This window comes from Geospiza fortis, unplaced genomic scaffold (assembly GCF_000277835.1).
Source record: "Geospiza fortis unplaced genomic scaffold, GeoFor_1.0 scaffold130, whole genome shotgun sequence".
NCBI lineage: Eukaryota > Metazoa > Chordata > Aves > Passeriformes > Thraupidae > Geospiza > Geospiza fortis.
The window spans coordinates 762,947-785,157 of NW_005054300.1; positions in this window are offsets into that span (position 1 = coordinate 762,947).

The following is a 22,211-nucleotide window of genomic DNA, read 5'->3' on the forward strand; positions in this document are numbered from 1 at the left end:
AAGGCCTGGAGATACATTTCATCTCGCAATATGCTTTCTAAATCTTCTTCTAAACTCCTTGGCACACAAAATGCTTGGAAAGAGCATGGAGTACTCAGGTTTCACACTGCTGTGGGAGTGTGGATGGCTGGAAGGAAGGACCAGGGGAAATGTCCTCCCAACCTGACTTAAACCTCGTGGTTAGCAGCAAGTCCTCTGCAGAGACAAAAGCAAGAGCAAGAGCTGTTATCACCACTTTTCACAGCAAACAGGTCTTGGGGAACAGTCCTCTGGGTCCCACAGATTTGGGTGCCTTTGGCATACATATAAGAGTTTCAGGATCAGGGCCAGTTCTGTGCTGAAGCAGTGTGGATCAGACGTGCAGTAAGGATGACCTATAATGTTTTTACAAAAAAATAAACCACTGTGGTTTGAGTTTACAGACCTATCAAGCATCCCCCTAAACATGAGTGAAAATTCTGATAAACAGTTTCAGCCTCACACAAAAATGTGCTAACCAGGTTGGGCTTTCATTTTTTTAATGATTATGAGCTGGTTAGGCAAAGCAAAATTTGAAAATAATATGGTTCAGAGTAATCTACTTTATCGGAATCATAAAAATAAAAATACAAGACTGGAGATATTGAATAAATTCTTAGTGCAAACCAACCTAAAAAAAGAGCTTCTTCCTTTGCTCTTCATGAGCTTTAACAAAAGTTAACTGATTGCACTGGCCAGATGGCAATAAGTTTTGCAATACCAAATTTGATGTGTTTTAACATTTTTGGCTGGTCCTGATTGCAATCACCTCTTGCAGAGAGACATTTGGACTCTACCCATAGCTCAGCTGCTTAGAAACAAGATCAGACATTGTTGACTGAGAAGTACCAGCACTTAAAATTTCACCTTGTTCTTACAGTACAAGGTAGTTTGGTTGGTTCCTCTGCAGAAGGAGAGGATGTTTTCTCCAAAGCTCTGATAAACCTTCCTGCCTTGCCTGTTTGTGCATGAAGGTAAAGGAACATGAGGTGGGCAGATGTACTTGTGCATTGACGTTGCACGTAGCATTTGGCAAGACACGCTGCTCATCCCAGGAGTGGCCCTTTTCTTTTTTCTTTTTTTTCTCTCCCATTGCTGTTTCATGGAAATTTGCAACCAGCCAAATGAACAGGAATAACCCATGACATTATGCCTCCCACCAATGAGTCACCGCTGGTAGAACTGGGATGGAGCCCTGAGCTCCTGTACCACAAAGGGGCCTACAGTTTCTCAGATACTTGATTGACTGCTAAATGAATGGCAAGCACTTCGTTTTCTGTAGTGTGTCATGATTAATTCATCTCCCTCTCATACCCCCACTGTACATGTTGTAGTGGGCTTCATTCATGAACTGAAAAAGACCTGAGTAATGCTCCCCTACTCACAGTTTTGTTTCTCCATAGAAGGTCACAAAATATACCATGGCTGCAGGTGGTCTTATGTAAACAAAGCAATCTGGCCACAGTTCAAGGCTCAGCAATGTAATATTGTCAAGTGATCATTTTGTTGAAATAGTTGGATGCCTATAAAACATCTGCAAATGCTAAATTTAAAATACAAATAAAGCCCAAAGTTGGAAACTCCTCAGACTTCTGGTGAAAACATTGTTTTGTAGAACACAGCTCTCTTGTCCCATGTAAATCTGATGCTGAATGTGGACAAACAGCTTAGTTCCTGATTGTGCCAAGAAAATGGGCTTTCCATGGGTGCAGAGCTCTTTTATTCCTGCAGGATCATAGCACAGCTTGTGATGGGAGAGCAATAAAAATCAGTTTGGGAACTAAGGGGAGAAGGCTCAGGGTGATATTCTTGCAGATTGTGAAACTTGAATTAAACAGAAGAATGAAATCATCTTTCTGTTACTGATTTAGCACTTGGCTGAGATATTAGACCCTGTCCTGCGAAAAGTCCATAAATGGTATCACCCCAGGAGAGAAACGGTGAAGGCATTGAGTCATGGGGATGCTCATCTGAGACAAAGGTCCCTGCTGGCTTTCTGATGGCCCACAAAGGGACAGTCCCTCACTGCTGGAGCAGGGGAAGATGAAAATGCCTCCTCAGTCTGCCCCACTCTTGTCTAACTGTGTGATGAAAAGCAAAGGGGCAGAGCCAAAGCTCCCTCAGTGCAGCATCTACCTGCTCCAGACAAATTGAGGGCTTGCAGCAGCATGGCATCTTCTGAAGGAGCTGTGGGAACTGAGGGAGAGAAAAGTCAGGAGCTGGGTGATTTAGGAGGGTACAAGACCTTCCACAAGAAAGGGCTTAAAAGGGCAGCTGCCACCTCACCTTACCCCAGAGATGAAGGATAATATGGTTATAGCCTCCCACTAGGTACCCAGCAGGAGCCCTTAGGTTTTGGTTTAGCACTTAGCAAATCTGAACCGGGGGAGGAAGAAAGAAGGGAATGGGGAAAGGATTTTATACATATTTTTCCGTGTTTGTTTTTCAGCCCTGATGACTTTTCAATTAACACCCTTACTCACATTTCCCAAGGAAGGCTTACTGCTGTATGCCAGGGGTTAGAGAGCCAAGCAGCGCTGCTGCTCTCAGCACATCCCCAGCAATCTGAGCAGACGCGGTGCATTGTAACAGCAGGTGGTGTTGCAGGTTAGGAGTGAGCTCCAGAGCAGAGTTTTGCTCAGCTCTTGACTGCACAATGCCTGGCTCCAAACGCTGCTATCAGTCTCCCAGGCCCCGTCTGAGCCACAGCTTGAGCAGCGCTCTCTCGCAGCTGTGCTGCCTTCAGAACTGTCGGCACATCTTTCTTGGTATGGTTTTGCTATCCAGCTTTGCAGCCTGGGATTTCTCTAACAATTGTGTGAGCCAAAATCCTGCTCTTGACTGTCCCTCTGGGTAATATGTCACTTAATTGGTTAATACGCTTGTAATATAGTTTAAAGTCATAGCGGGTGTGGACACAAATGGCTTTGAAAAACAGCTTCAAATGCAATTATAAGCCTTATTAGCTTTGAAAAGAAAGAGGAAAAAAAAAACCTCTCTTCTGTGTGTGGCACAGGTGGGACTGATCCTGTAGACAGGGCAAGAAAGGCCTTTGGCATTTTTACTGCGGCACCAGGTCATTGTTTCAAGCAGTGTGTAAGGAGCATTTTCTCCTCTGGGCAGCCCTCAGCAAGGTTTGGTGATGTGATGCCAGGCTTCCCACACTCTTTGCTGCTGGAAGCACCTTTTTTCCCTGTGGCTCCCGTGAGGGTCAGCTGTGGGCTGTGAAAAGTGGGCAGTATCTGAGGGCAGCAGCCCCCTGGGAGCAGTGAGATGGCCACTGCTGAGATGCTGAGCCCTCCAGCAGCCTGGGCAGTGCAAATCTGCAGTTTTGTCTGCTGTTTGCATGGGCATCTCCCCCAGAACTCCCCCAGTTCCCACTGGGTGTCTCTGAGGAGCAGTGCTGTTGCCCACAAGGTCAGGCAGGGCTGGGGTAGCACTCCTGCTCTCAAGTAGGGCATCTCACTAAGGCTGAACTCTCCTGTGACAGCTTTCACAAATGGATAAATAACCAAATTCTCTGCTCCCAGTTACCAGAAAAGTGATGAAGGCTTACCTGAATTTTCTAAAAGTATAAATGTCCCTCAAGTATTAAGCAAATATTGCTTCCCAGTAGCCTACAGACCCTGCTGCCCTGCAGATGCACACAATTCACTTCTTGCATGAGAAGAACATACACATTAATGATATATTCAAACTGTAACAAAGCAGTTCATTCATTTGCTAATACATCTTTTCTCCTTTAGAGCCTATCAAGTAATGAACATTTAATGACCTATTCATTTTCCTAAGAACTGCTGCATGGCATGGTGGAATCAATACAAAAGATGACCATTTTCACGCATCAGATAATCTTATCTCCAAGGTTAAGATAATATTATGTTAATGTTTCCTGCATTATCTTGCATGCTTTCGACCCCTTTGAGAGGTATTCATTTGGTTTTAGCAGATTTTGCAAGCATTTTTGCTTCCTGGATAATTTCTGTTTTATTTTAACTTTACAGTTATTCCCTGTGCTTGGCCAGTTCCAGCAAACAGTAGTGAAAAAACAATTAAAAATATTTTTTCAAAAAATAAAAGAAAAACAACAGTGCAGGCAAATGCTGTATTTAATCAGCTTTAACCTCCAGTTTACTCTGTAAAATGAACCAGAGCATGCAGTAAAGAAAGGCCAAGCTGCAGCTCAAGTATGGCTCTTGAACTGGCTTCTGAGTGCTTGCTATAGATAATAATTGAACCTAAATTAAAAACAAACAAAAACAAAATTAAAACCCTTCAGACTAATATCTCTCCCAGCCTTCAGTTTGTCCAAAGCCAGGCCTGGAAGGCATGGAGACAGTGCCATCCACATGTGGATCCTCTCATGGCAAGGAACATATTCCCTTGGAAAACTCAACCTCCACCTCCCCCTGTGCCATCAAGAGAGTCAGAGATGCACCATGGGTTTAGGGTAGCACTCCAGGGTGTGCTCTGGGGCATGGCTGTCCCAACACATGGGCACAGGGAAGGGTGCTGGGCCAGCACATGTCTGGTACACTGAGCAAGGCTGTAACACCTCCCAGCAGTGACAAATACACCCAGAGGTGGCACTTGTTGTGTGCCCCACACTGGAATGCCAAGGTGTGACCAGAGCCCTCACATGCATTCATGGTAGCTACATAACAAGCACATTTAGGAGTCCCTGAATACTCATTTACCTCTCTAAACACAACCATGAGGCTAGTTATGGTCTGTTGGGTCAAAACACATTTTTTAAAAGTCCCTAAGCACTGATTTTATCAGTACGCCTCAACAGCACCAACAGACATGCCTCTAATGCACTGGATAAATACATTAAAATGCATTAAACACATTAAAACATCTCTGACCAGCATTGTAAGGAAGGTGCACATGAGGCTGTGTGCAGTAGCTGGGCTCCACACTGCCCCAAGCCCTGTTCACTGTGGAAACAAGGGGTGTTTGCACCACAGCCACCTCCACATTCCCTGGCCTCTGGATGAAACCAAGCCCAGACAGAGGCCCAGCTCTGCTACCAAAGCACAGAACCGAGTTAAACATCACCCCTTCCACCTCAGCGTGTCTTTGTTTAGCCCCTTCTCCCTGCAAGTAGCACCCAGGTTTGGGGACCAAAGGGGGGGAGCTGGCACTTCCACAGGCTGCTGGCTTTGTGCTCCTCCAGGCAGCTCCCCTCTGCTCTGAGCAGCTCTTTCATACAGCGACCCAGGAGAAAGAAATACTTGTAAAAACTGGAAAATGAGCTGGCAAAGCCGAAGAAACCTGGCAAATGTGCTGCTCAGTTTGGTGTTTTTCATACTGACACAGCCTGTTTCTCAATTCTGCTCTTTTGGAGTATGTGTTGTCTACCATCTCTGACCAGGTCTTTAAATGCTACTCCTCTAAAACAAATAAACAATTTTATTCTGAAATGAATGCTGATACTATGTTTTTCAAGCTAAATTCCACATCAAGGTGTCACAGTTTGCTGGCTTTGAAGACATGAACACGTTCCCATCGCTGGCCAGTGCTGCCAACTCTCCAGTTTTCTACTGGGTTTTGCAGTCCTGGGTGTGCTCCTTTTGTCCCTGAAAGCCTGCAACCCCCTGAGCTCAGCTTTTGGTCTGACTTTGCCTTCAATCTCTGGGATGGTACTGAAAACTCTGAAAATAAGGGTTGATTCAGACCTGCAGCTCCAAAAGCTAAGGATAAACATAAACAACAGCAGATGTTGCTTCATGAGAAGGAGAAAAACATGCATGCCATAAAGGAGACACAGATATTACAGAAACAATGGAAGGGAAAATTAGCTTGTCATTTTGTCATGAAAGTTATTTTTCTTTCTTTTCTTTCTTTAATTGTGAAACATACTGATTTTATTTTTTTTACATAAAAAATGCAATTGCATTTCAGGGTCTTGCTGTAGTGTTTAAGAGTAATAGGCTGGAATAGTACTACTGCCTATAGGTAAAATAAATAAATTTTTTTTTTCAATATTTTTGCTTTGTTTTAACTTTGCACAATATCAATATTTTAACACTGCTGAGAATCAAGTAATTCTGTAAGTATGATGACTCTTCTATGCAGGCAGCCCTAGCAGGACAGAAGATGCAATCCAGCACAAAGGATTTTATCCTGTCTGAGCATAAATATCACTCTCAGATTCTTATGGGAGGGGAAGGGAGGAGTGGGGAGGGGAGACATGAACAACAGATTTTGCTATGCACTGTAATAACAGAAACATGGAAAGTGAAGAGGAGGAGCCACTATTGTCCGGTTCTGTCAGTCCTGTTCTTTGAGGGGACTATTTTTCACACAAACTTTTAAGGTGTTTCCATCGACTTTCTGTGAGTTTGGACCAGATCCTTTGTCAGTGGCTAAAACTTTCCTGATTTACTCAAGCTTGCAGATTAGTAGAGTGGAGGATTCTGCTTGCCGTGGCAGTGTAGAGACGCATCAGCCATAAGTGAACCCTCAGTTGCAGCAGGACCTAGGAGCAGCCTGCACCACCAAAGTGAGCCACAATGATTCTATTAAGACAAGTATGTCCCCCTCCTCTGGGAAGGAAGCCATGCTAGATCTGAAAAAGCCTTGCAGCAATAGCTATTCTTCAGTATTCTTGCAAAACCTCTGCTGTAAAGCAGAGGAGAACCAAAGAGAATACTATAAAGAAGCTGCCTTGAAATGAGTGGAGACATCCCTTGACAATTGGATGATTGGTTAGAATTAGTCCCACAACACAAAAGCAACTGTTCTGGTCAAACCCATGAGAATGAAGCTCTAACACTGAAGAAGAAAAACAGATAGAGAGGCAGGTTGAGAACACAGTTTTTACATAGCTCCACAGATCAAAACCATCTACTATTGCTTAGAATAACAGTCAAAATTATTGGGAAGGGATTTTAAAGGAATAGGCGCTGGAGAGGCCCACAGGAAGAAAAGACTAAGATTCTCAACAGCAGGGATGAAGACAAAAAAAATGAAAAAGACAAGATGAACTTTTCCAGAACACGCCAGGAAAACCCTGTAAGATAGGGTCTTTGCAGCTAAAAGGCCTGACAGGAAATGGAAGTTTGGATGACTAATTGATATTGATGAAAACTAAGCTAAAATGGATGGGTTCTGTTTCTACTCTTTCAATAACTGACAAGGTGAATGTCTCCATTTTCCCACCTGTAACACATGAGGCCTAATCAGTCCTCTGTCAGTAGTGAGGCAGTCCAGCGCTAGATACAGTTCAAAATTGCTGAGAGTCTTGTATGCCAAGTGTTGTATGGATTGTACTGGACTTATTTCTGGGGCTGCTGCTTCCAGAGATGAATCTGTGAACAGATGGGGCAGTCCAGCAAAGTGACCTCCTGACATTGTTTCAGTTTCACACTCTTAACCTCACTTTTGCAAGCACTACCTCCTAAAAGTAAATGAATGCTTTCCATTGCCCTTACTGACATTTCTAGAATTGCCTTCTCCAGGGCTCTCCTGTAAGAAAGTACCAACTCCCACTTTTTCTGCCCTCCATATATTCTCTCTGCTCCTTCTTTTTTCTGCAACCTGATCAGGAACTGGCCTATTGTCTTTCAAGGTTATGTGAATTGTTGTTTTTCCCCCTTACACAGTGGATTCTCATTGTTAATATGTGAGTTATATGATTACCCACAGCTGGTAATTCACTTCTGTAACCATATAGCTATTTCCTGTATTTTTAGAAATGGCTTTTTCCAGCCCCTCTTACATCTAGTCCCAGTAGTACTGGTTTTAAATAGAAACTTATATTTATCTACAATGTACTAAGTCCTGGCATCCCCCAAGGGACCTAAGAATCACTCCCCATCTCACATACATGATAGGTCTACAGAAACTGGTTTTTGATGGTGAGAGGGACCTACAGCTTGAGCATTGCTCTTCTACAAATGGGCCTCACAAGCATCTTTGTTCTCTTGGGGTATAAAATCAACCTGCAACCTACAGCCTGTGCTTAGGCATTCCAGCAGTTGCTCTCTAAAGGGGACGGCAAAGTGGTTGCTTGTCAAAAGTGTCTCAGACACATTGAGTGCTGCACAAGATAGGAAGCTCATTTGCTGTTTTTACAGCTATCAGCAGCTTTTACTTCTGATTTTACTCAGAGGGGCTCTTCCAGGTGTCCTGCCATGAGTTTATAGGGGAGAGATAAATGGATTTGGGGAAGGATATACTGCTGCATTTGGTCTTAAAGACTAGAAGAAAACAGTGAAAACAGTGCTAAGACAAAGGCAAGATCAGATGAGTGCAACAAAGGCCAAGAGAGGTCCCAGCCCACACTGGATGTTTGTCCCTTATCAGAAATGCTGTATAATAGAAGTTGAACATTCTACCAGCACACAGGTTCCAACCCCTGGAGGCCACTTCAACACCTCCGAGGTGTGCACACGTCTGCAGGAGGAGAAACCAGTGTACTGTTTGGGTATACTTTTTTAAAAGTAGTGTGACTCTGAATAGCATGGATAAATGATCTTGTGAAAGTTTCTTGTGAAAGGTTCTCTTATCCTGCAAATGGCTCATTCAAGAGGAGCAGTGCATTACACAGGACATGCCAGAATAACGCAACAAGCAAGCCTTGTAAACTGTAATATGAAAAAGGGGGAAAATCTTTTTCATTTCCCCAAGATAGTGGATGTTACAATGACATCTATCAGTGATTCTTATCTCTCCTTTTTCCTACTCCATTAAAGTCAGCTCCATAGGCACCATAACATTATGTGAGTAACAGCCTGACAAAATTGTCTATACAAACAGAAATATTTAGCAGAAGGCACCATGTTTTTTGACAAAAGTATATCTGAAATGGAGCCAACTAAGAAAACTACCCGAATGGTCTGACGGCCAAAAGAATATTCTCCTTTTTAGTGTTGTTGAGATCACACCATTGACTTGTCTCAATACTATAACTCTGAAAACTTCCAATAGCTTCAAAGGAAAAGGAAAGGTGTGACGCAAACTCAAAATGCCTCCTCACTGGACTGCAGCAGGCATGCTCCCTGCTGCCTACCACCTGGCATTCAAGAAACCAACCAAAACACCAGGTCCAGCATCCCCTGGACTTGGGCAAATGTAATAATTCTGAGGTTACATCTAAAGATTACAGTACCCTTACAGAAAACCCTGAGGTACAACCAGCCCAACTGGAAAGTCTCCACAGTGCACTGCTGCCTGAATGCATTAGCTTGGGATCAGGCATGTTAAAGTCACACAGGAGACTTTGTGAAACCCAGCTGTGGTGCTCCTGGAGCAAATATTGGCTCATATTGTGGGAGACATCTGCCTCTGTGCCCCACACCCTGAGCTCCTCTCATGCCATGGGGATGCTCCCTTTGTACAGGGACGAGTTGTTTTAAAGCTGAGAGATCACATCCTGATCATCTGACTTCTGCTGTGGGATCTTTTCTTTTAGGCCTCTGTTACAAAGACATATAACATGAAAAGGCTCAATTTTCCACAAAGAAATATTTTGCTGTACAAGTGTTCCTGTGAAGACATCATTTCATGACTGCCCTGGTTCAGTTTAGAGAATGCGTGCGGGGAGGAGGGGTTAAAAATACTTAAGAAGAAAGTTTCCCCAGAACTACTCCCTGTTGAGTACACAGGGGGGATAAGCTTTGACAGTTTAGTTTTAAACAAGAGATAACATCAAATAGGCCCATGGGACTGGTTCCAATTATCAACCCAAACAAAAAGAACAGCTGCACCCAAAAAGGCCTGTGCTTACAGCCATATTTCATTTTAACCACATTACAAAGGAAAAGTCTCATGATATACAAGGCTTTTGGGTTTTCTTTTTAATTCCACAACGTATTCAGTAAGCCACCACATCATATGGTATAGAGATGCACAGTCAATTAAGCAGGCATTTCATTAACATTGCTTTTATACTCACATCAGAATGTCTTAGGTTAATCAAACCATTACATTAGAAGGGAATGCTACAAAAAGGAAATAACTGACAACTCTACCTACAAAACCCATGACTTGATGTGGATATTGTTCCTGGTTGCCTGTCAAGGTAAAGTATCTTGGGATTGTATTTCCTTGGAGTTTTCACAATGATAATGAGAACAATTATATTTCTCCATCTGGAATCCATTAAATATGATTATGATTGCTGACTTTCCTATCCTTATTACTATCTGGATTAGCTAACCCCATTACAAAGACCATGCTCCCAAAGCTCACTTGCAAATATTGTTATGTGATTTCCTGTCATCCAACCAGAGTGTCTTTCTCCTTCTCTCTCCTGCTCTCTCATCTTTCTGTTCACGTACCATTTTACAAACTATTTTGACCTTGTCTCAATTATAAGAACCTTAATAGGTTCAAACTCCCAGATGACCTGCATTTGCAGGTGTTTAAGTGGGGGAAGATCAGCTGCCCTATGTGGTAATGATTCTTGCTTGCCTCAATCAAGAAAATGGGTCTGGCCTGTAACTTGCAGGTGCTACAGGGTGGAAATTTAAACATCCTGACCATTTATTTCATGCAGAATATGCAAAGATTAAGCAAGAACTATTAAGAAAAATGTTATTACAGAGAAGGAGGAAGACAGGGGTTTTTTTACTCTAACCTTAATAAGTGATCTTCTCTATTCAGAAAGCTTAGTTATTGGCTTAAGGCCTCCCAAAGTCTCTGGTTTTCGTACTGCGCTCATTTGCACTGTTAGTAAATGGTGAACAACTCCACTAGTTTTCATTGAAGTTGCTCTAAATTTATACCAGTATAATAAGGTATCCTTATTTATCTGAGGGTTTCCTTATTAAATTTCATTAAGGAGTCTGTTTAAAGCAGAAATGTTACGGGATAAGGGTCAATTCACAGTGTTTTGGTCCTGTACCAGATTTATCTCAATGTTTGTATGTCATCAGCTGCACAGTTTAATGAGACTCTTTGTAAATAACAGTATCAGTAATAGCAATAAGAAACACCGGAGCTGTGTACTTACCTTCACTCCTTGACACCAGACACGTGTCTGGGTCAGAGCTGCAAGGGTTTACTGCAGGACTCAAGATGAAGTTATGTCAGAAGAAGGTTGCTTCACCAATGCTCATGGTTCCACACTTTTCCCTCAATTATTTCTTCTGCTGTACATCAACACTCATCTGCTGAATTGGGCATTAATTTAGAGGTTTGTTGATACATTATAGCTTTGCACAGCCAGCTCAGAACTTTCAAACTGTTTGCTTTGTGCTTTGATTATGCATTCATTTTGACTTGAAAAAGGATTATATAATAATCAGCAGCATTTTAACAGAAGCCAGTTGTAGCTGTTTCTATCTGTAATGATTGTTTAATGACTATTTAAGATGTGCAGCCTGGGGTTTTCTAATCAGCCAATTTTTATTAGCTTTCAGTGAATGAATAAAGTGATACCTAATCAGCAGTAAAACTTCAGTATTGAGCAAGGTAGAGTTTCACATAGGAAAAACACGAAGGTCAAAAAAAATTAATTTCATAGAATAATTTAGGATGGAAGGGACTTTTAAATTAATCTAATTCCAGTCCCCCTGCTGTGGGCAGGTGCACCTTCTCCTAGACCTACACCTTCCTCTAGACCAGGCTGCACAAAGTCCTGTCCAATCTGTCCTTGAACGCTTCCAGGATGGAACACCCACAGCTTCTCTGGGCAACCTGTGCCAGGGCCTCACCACCCTCACAGGGAAGAATTCCTTCCTAATATCTAATTTAAGTCTACCCTCTTTCAGTTTAAAGCCATTACCCCTTTTGTGTTTCTATTATTAATTATTATGGTGGGCATTTATGAGGCAGATACTGTCATGGCATCCAGGAAAGATGTACATCAGAACAAATAATGTTTGCCTGGCTTACATTTTCTTCACTAAACTGTGGAAGCTGGGTTTGACATCAAACTTATTGAAGTCAACAGAAAACCATCTTGGTGAGTCCACTATCTTTGGATCAGGCTTACGGTAAAAACAGTTCACAACTTTCTAATCTTGAATCCATTTCAGCTGCTCTCTGTCACAATGACTTTTTATTCTTTTTCTTACAGCTCTGCTGTGGAAATAATGCCTTTATCAAATTTGGGGAAGTACAACTGTGAAGGAAATTTAGGAACCACACGTCTTGGGGAACATGCTAGGTGATCTGAAACAAAAGGTACATTTCTCACATTTTTTTCTCAGAGAAATCAGATACTTTTAATTAGTGCACTCTACTCAGGAGCTGAGCACCAGCAATTGACTGTACATGCTATTTGTCCAATGCTGTGTAGTACTTGCTTAAAACTCACTGGAAGAGGTTTACACCGACTCACTACCTCCTGTTTGGGCTGAGGGCATACATGTGGCACATCCCACAGCTCAGCTGACATGCAGTAGTTTATTAAGCCACAGTGACGTGATCATGTTTTAAGAATCCTAATTTTCATAACTGTGGCTATCACTAATTTGCTGTGGTTGCGCTGAAATCTACCAAGCATCACCAGTATGAAATCTTCATTAAAAAGTAAAAGCTTTTTAATTACATCTCCTCTACTGCCCAAATTAAATATCCGAGTCGCTCAGTGACTCATTTCCTAGTGCCAGCAACTCAGATCCTGTTTGCTGTCTAAAACCAACTCTTGTTTTCATTTTGTTTCTGTCCAGATCCTTCTATTATTTATTCCTTGTGTTCATCCTTGCTAATGATAAATTCGTAAGGCAGAGCAAGTTGCCCAACACAAGCAGTAAGATGACAGCCGTAAGAGCATTGGCGCTGATGGGCCAGCAGAATCAGACTGCAAAGCAGATAAATGGCCTCACTGAAACTACCACTGGATCATTAGTTGTCCTGCATGTTGTTTTCTACTCATGGAAAAACATCTTGCAGCAACATGGGCATCTCAAATCCAGCACTTGTGAGAAATTTGCAATGTGAAGGACAGCCCTTCTCTCTTGTGATGTGGAGCTGGAATCCACACAGCATTTGGACTGATGTATTTCTATTGTTGAAGTGCCTGGAAGAATTATAGCTTCCATGCTCTTAAGACAGGGTGTGACAGGACATGATCACACTTCCCACCTTGCAATCATCATGTGACACACAAAAAAAGAGAAGGTTTCTTCATGTCCTTATGCAGGTCTGCTTGGTAAGGCCTCCTCTTGGAGTCATCTACTGAAAGACAAACCGAAGCAGCAAAAACATATCATAAGTTGGAAGTAAAGTTTTTATGAGATGAACTATGAACTTTAAAAAGTCTGGAATCTTTAGCAATTGCTTATTGCCTGCAGGATAGATGCAGTTAGTATAGTGCCTTGTGGGCATGCCCTTAGCTGCAATCCTCATTGATGTTCTTTTGCTACTGCTTTCAAAACTGTTAAAATTCCTTTGCTTAGGTGTTCTTAGCACTTATGTTGATGGGGAATACTTCAAAGGATACATCTTTACTTTATCAAATCTGCTGTAATTTTGTAGACAGAATCAAAGAGGTTCATTTTAAGTCTAGTCAAGTTTGCCAACTGTCCTAAGCTCAAGAAATCAATTCCATGTTGCCATGTAATCAACCCAAACAATAAGCCTGGAACACAACAGTGCAAATTTCTTCTTGATGAAACTACATTTGCTTCAGCACATTTAACGCTGGAAATAATTTTGCCCCATTATCCTTACATTCTTTTTCTATTTCTCCCATTCTTCTTAAAGCTTTCCTGATGTATTCAACTCCATGGCTGTATTGATAAGCAGCTGACACATCAGTCCCCAAACACAGCTCTCAGTGGTGTCTGTTGAAAGCACAGCATCATGTACTTGCTTCTTTTTCTCACAGAAGTTTCCTCTGGCACAAAAAACTTGCTGGGTGTTCTCATGCCGTTATTACAACAGCAAGGCATTTAATGAGGGTCCATGCACTTGGCAAGCTTTTATGAACAAATAGCAAAAGACAAAACAGGAGTTTTGCAGCTGAAGTCCTGGGCATTATCCTGCACCTACTGTGGCAACAAAAACACTTTTTCCTCTTAACAACTTGAATACAATTGTAAACCTTATGCCAGTGCTACTGACTCATCCCTCATGTTGTGTTTGGTTCCACACATAACTGTGATTCCAGCTGAAGCTTTAGTTTGGATTATTATGAATTCTATAGTTATGATACAAAAGGGATTTTTTTGTTGGGTTTTTTTTTCCAACTTGTAAAATATTTTTAGAGAAAATCTAAACTGAAGGAAGGGATCTGAACACACTAAAAAATTTCTGCAGGGAAAATTGTGTGCAAAACTCGGAAAGCTATAAATCTTTTTAGTGAGGTTCTTATTCTCACTGGGAACCAGATGAAGTATTCAAAACACAAGTTACATAGGAGCATTATCAATAATCTTCATCTACAACCCTATCCCAGATGTACAACCCTATCCCAGATGTATGAACAGACCTGTAAAAACCATTCTTACCAGTGTGCAAGACCCGGCCTACTTCAGAGCTTAGGAATCACAAGATCAGTTTGGTTCTGCTCCTTCTGAAAGTCTTTTCTTCAGTGTAGGCTCAGACAAGTTTTGTCTCAAGTGAGATACACAGCCTTCAGAACCATTATTAGGTTCCTTATGATACATCTTGCACCACAAAAAACAGATTGCTGATTATTGCCCTCCTGGGAAACATGGCTCTCAGAAGCTATCCAAAATCAGTCTGAATTTGAAGATACAAAATATATGGTACAACAGTTACATGACTTCCATTAAAAAGCCCTAGAGGTGCAATATTAACCCTGCCTCAGCAATAGCAATTCACTTTGCAGAGTATCTCCAGTTTCCAGAAGGGAAATTCTCTTTCCTTGTGAATTTAACCTCAGAAAATTTTCCCTGATATTTGTATTCAGTTTGTGCTTTCAGTGGTACTTTGATTTGGAACACTAAAAAAATGTGTCCTGCTAATGCTCTATTCACTTTTAAAACACAGTTCTTAAAATTTTCACATTGGAATAAAAGACTGATCCTGATGCAGGTAATGGTCATAGTCATGTTGACTTTAACAAGATTTCCCTGTGAAAGAAGGCACACTCCATGTAGATTTTAATTCCTATTTTGTCTTCTACTTACCTCTTCTGGCAAGGCACTGACCTTGAATGTGCCCTGGAGCCTAAAAGAGATGTCAAACCAAAGACAAAGCATCTACAGCCACTTATATTGGCTCCAACACACTGCTTTTGGAGTGAATAAAATTTCCATGTTCTCACCAGCTAACAGCTGCGGTAAAGTCCCTGGAAGAAGGTCAAACCAAAACAAAACAGGTGAAGTATGTACAGAAAAACATAAACATGTATTAAAAACAAACAAAATCAAGGGTTACAGCATAGCTTATATATCACTTTCTTTGTCTTGTGCTTCCAGCTGCCTGGCTCAAGGCCTTCACTACATGAGACTGTTGGCATGGAGTTCAGGCTTCACAAGTCTGGATTTCAGAGCAGAAACTCTGTGTGTGTTTATGTACTCACAGATTTACAATAAAATGTATTTGTTCTATTTAAATACAATGATGCCCCATCTTCTGCCTGAGTATCAAAGGATGGCCACTGAAGTAAATGACCATAAATTCACTTTGACATCACATGCACAGGACAGCAGATGAGGTGTAGGTGTATGTCCTGGAATGCAATAACCCAGTGTACAAAGGACAGATTAAAAGTATCTGTGGCTATCCAAGAATCATTAAGGTCAGGAATTGTTTTTAAGGTCATCAGATACAAACGTTATCTTTATACCAGTCCAGAAATCATCTGTGTACTTGTGTGGAGAGCTTTCCACCTGACAGGACACTCTCATGCCCACCTACAAGGTGTGCACTGACAACCAGAGGAGTGTATAAAGTGTGTGTGGATGTGCCAATTAGGCTGACAACTCCCATGCTGACAAGCCATGGCTCTGAATCCTGCAATTCCAAACAGGGAGCAGTGAACAGCAGAGTGGCTGGATCCAGTGCTGTGTGGGAGACAGGCAAAGAGGGAGCATTGCTGTGATTGACATTAAGCGCTGTGCTACCCTGAGAGTCTTTGTACTGTGACTTTATGGTCTCTTTTTATTTTCCCTGGTGCTCCCCACAATTCATTTAGTCTCAGCACCACTTAAAGAGTCTATGGCATCTGGTGGGGAGGAAAGGAGGATATCCACTTAAAATAAAAGCAATTTTCAACAAGAAAGGTTCTCTCAATATTTTAGTTGTCTCAATATTTCACAAATGGTTTTGTGTTTCATACAAGCAAGAAGGTGAGGGGATTTTCACCTCTGTCCATGTGTGGTGAAAGCAAGCAAAGAGCGACACTGCTGTTAAATGGGCCCATTTCCAGAGTTTAGAAGAACTCTCACTTGATATTCCCAACAAGGGATGTCCCTTGTTATTAACCTTAACATTAAGTTTGTGCAATTCCTGAGTGCTTTTCCCCAGACAGATATTCCCTTACCACTGTTTTTTTTCCCCTTTCTTCCCTTTTGAAATGGGAGTGCAACAAACATGCAGACTGACCCTGGTACCAAAGCAGGCAAAAGTCCCCACGTCCCACAGCTGACACAAACCTCCCTTCTCCTGGGGCATGAAGAGGGAGGGTTGCCCTTCCAAAGGGTTAAGGCATTTTTGAATACAGATTTGTATCTTGGGCACAGAAAACAGCACGTGGGGATGAACAAGAAAAAAAAAGGATCCTGTTTAGTTTCAGTGTGTGACATTTGCCTGGGGGAAGAAAGTGCAGAGCTCATTGGAAATCCTATTGTTGAAACTCTGACCAGCCAGTTATAAAGTGTCATGATTTAATATGCCAGAGTTGTTTCCATTTTCAGGGTCGATCACTCCATGTGTGTGCGTGTGTGTGCGTGTGTGTGCGTGTGTGTGCGTGTGTGTGTGTGTCTGTGTGTGTGTGTGTTTGTGTTTGTGTGTGGTGAGCCTCTGCATTTAAAGAAACACTTTCAGGTTTTATGTTGTTAAATTTCCTTTACAAGAATCCTTTTTGTTTCCAGTAGAACAGATCTCTAGCAAGATTTACTCCTTCACAGCATGTGGAGGCACATTTTCCAACATCAAATCCCCTGATCAAAGCAGCAAAAGTTAGAGATTGAAGCAATAATTATGACCTTGGTCAGGGTTTATTCTGTTACATGATTAATCATACCCAGTATTTAAAAAATCAGGTGCCTGCCTGCTGAAATATCAACTGAAAACAACACTTACAAAATAGCTAGAAGAAAGGTCAACAAATCTAGGCTTGTTACAGCAACCTGCAAGTCCTACACATTTCACTGTTTAGACATCAGTTTGCGATACCTGTTTTCTTTTATGACTCTGGGCTTTGTTACCAACTTACCATTAATAGGGTTCAGCCAATGCAGATCTTTTGACTCTTTTTCTCTCTCTGTCCTCACCTGTCAGCCTTCTCTTCATCAACTATATTTATTACAATCAAGCCCTGTCAACTGTCACAGCTTACATACAGTCTGCCAGTAAATATGTCTTTCCAGTCATTAGACATTCCTTCCAGTCACCTTGGGATTTCTACCTTGTCTATCTCACTCCAAAAAAACTTTTGTTCAGAAGTATTAGACTCCCACAGAGCAGTGTCAGCTTGGGGCCATTACTGTAGGAAGTGACAGAAAACACCAAACTGTCACTCATTAGGATCTAGTTTTTCCAGAGTTGATGTAAGTCAGATTTAGCCCCAAAACGAATCATGATTTATTTAATATATTTGCTTCTACAAGTGTCAGCTCATCGACTTAAAATGTTTCTCCTTTAACTCTATTGAGGCCTGTACAGAAAGTTTTCTTTGAAACCTGGTTTTTGCTCAGAGGCTTGATAATTAGAACAGAATTGAGAACAGTCAAGTTTCTGCTCTACAGGTGCACTTTATTGGCCCTCAGTTTTATAATTATACGTAGAAAGTATTCACGTTAGAATTAAGGCTGGACACATGAGAAAATGCCACCTGGTGGGTAAGAGCTTTTTATGCTGGCTCCCAAATCTGAGGTGAGATTATAAATCCATAGATCAGTTTAAAGACAAAAAAAAAAAAACAATTAGTAAGGGTGGAAAAAGAAAATAATTCTTATGATTTCTTGATTATGCTACAAATTGCCTCTTCAAAGTATCTATAGTCTTATATTCATAGGTACTTCTGCAATTGCACCCCCAGTTAAAGCCTCTCTTGAGAGGCATAAACTCCCAACAGTTCCTTACCTGCCACAAGTTTCTGTGTCAGGCTGGTTGGTAGAGGGATTCATTCCACTATTTTATCCCATGTGGAGTCAGGGAGTCAGTGGATCACAGAGAAACATAAAAGTAATAGGTAGCATTGCCAGTGGAAAAAGTGAGAGGAAAGAAGGGAGGGATAAAGGTCCAGGATTGTTAACTCAGAAGATTTGAATTGCTTGTACCTCATCACTACAGCAAAGAGTCAGCTCTGTCACTGATAGAAAACAATACAGCTCCAGTGAATTTACAGAGCCCAGACTCACAGAGATAAGCAACACAGAGAAGATGTCAGCAGCCAGATTTTGCTTCAAATAAGGATATCATCATTGGTGATTCACTTATGTAGCAGCTATTACAGACTGCAGGGGACTATGCAGTATTAGAAATAGCGTGTGTGTACTGATGATTGGTTTCACTACCAAAAGGTAAACATCTCTGAGGTGGAAAGAATGTCTATAAAATCACAGGTTATTGTACAGGAGTATACACACAAGTGGTGCAGAATAAATAAATTGTCCCATAAATCATAAGCCACTTGGAATTTTTAGTGGACACAATTACAAACTCCTCATTCTTTCTCTTCTGTCTGTGGAAGTAATGATTCCTGCCACAGAATGCCATCCGAGAGTAAATATGGAGCACAGATTATGACAGTCATCAAGGGGGTGGATAAGGCTTATGAATCATCTACAGCATTCCCAATAACTGTGACTGAACAGGCTTGACCCTGACAACAGTGTGAGTGGGAACAGGTTTCACCCTAAGGGATACTGAAAATTGTACATCGTATGAGGTTTCCACCCTAAAACAAGGGATTCATCCCAGTGTTACTGCTGACCACTCATATGTGGCTTCAGCAGTCTCAGGATGCCAGCACAAGGGCAGCAATGAACATGGGAACATTTAGAGCTGCTTGCTTGGAACTACATTCTGGCCAAAAAATATTTGGGAAGCCACATTTGAGTGTTGTGTGCTGTATCAAAAAGGCGATCCTTCAATATTACCCTGTTAGCAAAAAAGATCAGCTATAGATGCTTCTGCCTGTCTCAAATACACCATCATGAACAAAGTTTTATGGATGCATATTTGTGTGACTGGGAAGTGAAAATTAGAGGATTTAAGGGATTTTCTGTGAGGAAAGACATGCTTGGTCTAGAGTTGCCCTCAGAATTCCTCCCCCATTTTGACTCTCAGGTGATCTAGGAAACCAGCCTACAAAACCCTACCTCATCACAGATCAGATCCCAGCAAAGTCAACACATTTTGGATCAGCCCTAGGGTTTTAAGTTTACACATGAGATGGCAAATAAAGAGTCACAAAGTGATTTGAGCAAGGAATAAGTGACCACAGTTATACCAGCCACAGTGGGGAAAAAATAAAGGACCCAGCAGAGTCTGAAAAAGAAGAGGAGATGGCTGGAACATGGCAAATGCATCCTCACCATATTCCTCAGTGAAACCCAAAGAATGATCTGTAGCAGGAACAGCCTAAGGAGGTGGGTGTCAATAGCACAGCATGATTTCCACCTGCCCTGCAGGAGCTGTAAGAGCTACCTTTTCACAGGAAGGCAGTAATTCCTGTCTACCTTGCTTCCCATAGGGAATCTGTCCAGCATGCTCTCAAAGGACACCATGACTCAACCAAAATCAGCTGCAGACCTTCCTGGAGCTCCAGTCTGCACTGTCATTCCCATCACACCTTTGATTTTTAAGTACTTTTCCCCTCAAATATACCCTTTCATTAAAGAAAAAAATCCTGAACCAATCTAAAGCCCTTCATCACTGGCCCTAAAGAAGATGTTCTAAAAATGAGACACTGGATTCTGTTTGACAAATCATCTTAAATACTTACACCCACCTGACTGTTGCACTCAGTCTCCTTGGCACAAAAAAGGACTAAAGAAATTCTTGTGTGTTGGCTGCAGCAACACAATTACAGAAACTGCTACCAACAAAGAAAATAATAACTGCTGGAGGTACAGACAAGGGAAGCAGTGGGGGGAAGGAGGAATGAAGGGAACCTCAAGGTTAAATGAGCAGTGGGTCGGGGCACACACAAACAAATGTAAACAACAGAAATCTTTCAGCATAATTTTGAAAGTAAAGGCAGACTGAATTGTATTATGCAGGTGTATGGAAAGCACTTTGCTGCATTATGCCATCTCAAGTTCTTGTTCCTATTTCCTTTTGTCAAGAGGTCTTTGATTGAAGACAAGATTGTCTTCCAAAGAAAGGAAAAATGTAATGTGAATAGGTCAAGTGATAGACTGCAGTATCTTGGATGCAGCAAGAAAAAGCAATGCTAATGGATTTGTAGAGCAAATAATATGGGGCAAGAGGAAGAAACAATCAGGCCTCACACAAATATAAAGGAGCTTGCTTGAATCTTCATAATTTGCAGTGATTGGCATTCAGCTCAACATACTTCAGGTTCGAGTAGAAGCACTTCCAAATTTCCCCCATAAAAGTCAGAGACCCCCAACAACTGTAATGTACCTTAAGCCCTGATTTTTGTATTATCTTCTTTTTTTTCTGATTTGATAGTTTCCCACAACTGCTTATTGCAACATAGCTGTCTTTGTTCCTGAGGAATGGTGCACTCCTAATGGGTCATAGCGGGAGCCCTGCAAGTTGGGACAGAGAAGTCTGGCTCCCTGGCTGATACATATGGTCACAAAATGTTTCCTCTGGCCCAAAAATGAATGGACCAAATTTCCTAGGGGTCTCCTGTAACCACGTGAAGTGAATTCTTCAATTAAACTTGTGTCACAAAAAGTTGCACAGAGAGGCAGGGAACTGTGACTTTCAAGGCTGGGCTGCTGTGCTGTCTCTGGAGTTAAATGCACATTTCCTGCTGTGCCAGAATCACAGAACACACGACAACAGTCCTGCTGCACAACTGGCAGGTTGCTGACACCAAAGCTCGGCAGGCTGGAGATGTCAGAGGACAAGGAGTCAGCACAGCCTTGTCTTCACCCAGCCCAGACAAATGAGTCTTTGAGCATCACTCCCAGAGCAGCTTTGTGAAGGGCTGTGCTCTCCCAGATGGGGTGTAGTGGGAAGGAAACAGAGGTGAGCTGTGGCTTACAGAGCTCACAAAGATCTGACTCCAGCTTTCCCGTCCCCCTCCCTACCTTCACCCTGCCAGCCCTTCTGCTCCCATCCCGTCACTACACGTACAATACCTGCCTTGCTCCTTCTGATCCTTCTCCACCAGCCCTTCTCAGTTATAGCCATAGCCACTCTCCCTGGCTCCCACTCCTTGTTCCCCTGCAATTATCTCCTCCTCCCAGCTCCCATCTCTCACCCACAGCACTGCTCACTCTCTAATCCGCTCTTCTCACACCAGCTAAGCCTTCCCACTCCTGCTTCTTTCCGACCCTTCTTGTTTAGCTCTGGGCCAAAATGCTGCTCCTTCAGAGGCTTGTCCTTGTCGTTGTGGTGTTCATCAGCATGGCTGCCTTCCCATTCCTCTGCTGTGTCCCAGGCACCAGCAGGAGATGTCAAAAAGAGACAACACAGTTTGGGAGGTATTTTTGCCTAAAGCTATTAAAGTACTTGACTTTGATCACTGTGATTTTGTGCCACAGGTTTCACAGTCCTGGGTGTTACTGGCTCCTTTTCTCTAGCTTGTGTGGGGATTGATTTCTGCCTGCACTCTATAAAGAGTCTCTCAGAAAAAAACCCCACTTGTCTGGATGAGGAGAGAAGGCTCACTTTATTAGTGTCCATCATGACTCACTCTCAGGGACAGGCGGAAAAAGTGAGTTGCTTTGACCCACACTCACCACCAGTCAGAGCAGCACAGCAACCAGACTCAAGTGTTGGGTTTAGCTTTCTACCCACTAGAACACAGCAGAAAGTCTTTCTGAAACACTGAGAACACCAGGTTTCAAAACCAAAACAAAACAAAATGAAGGAAAAGTGCATCCAGCTCCCTTTGGCACTTTAGCTGAGGTCAGTTGTGGTCTCAGTTTGAGATCTGACATGCGCTGGAGCAGGAA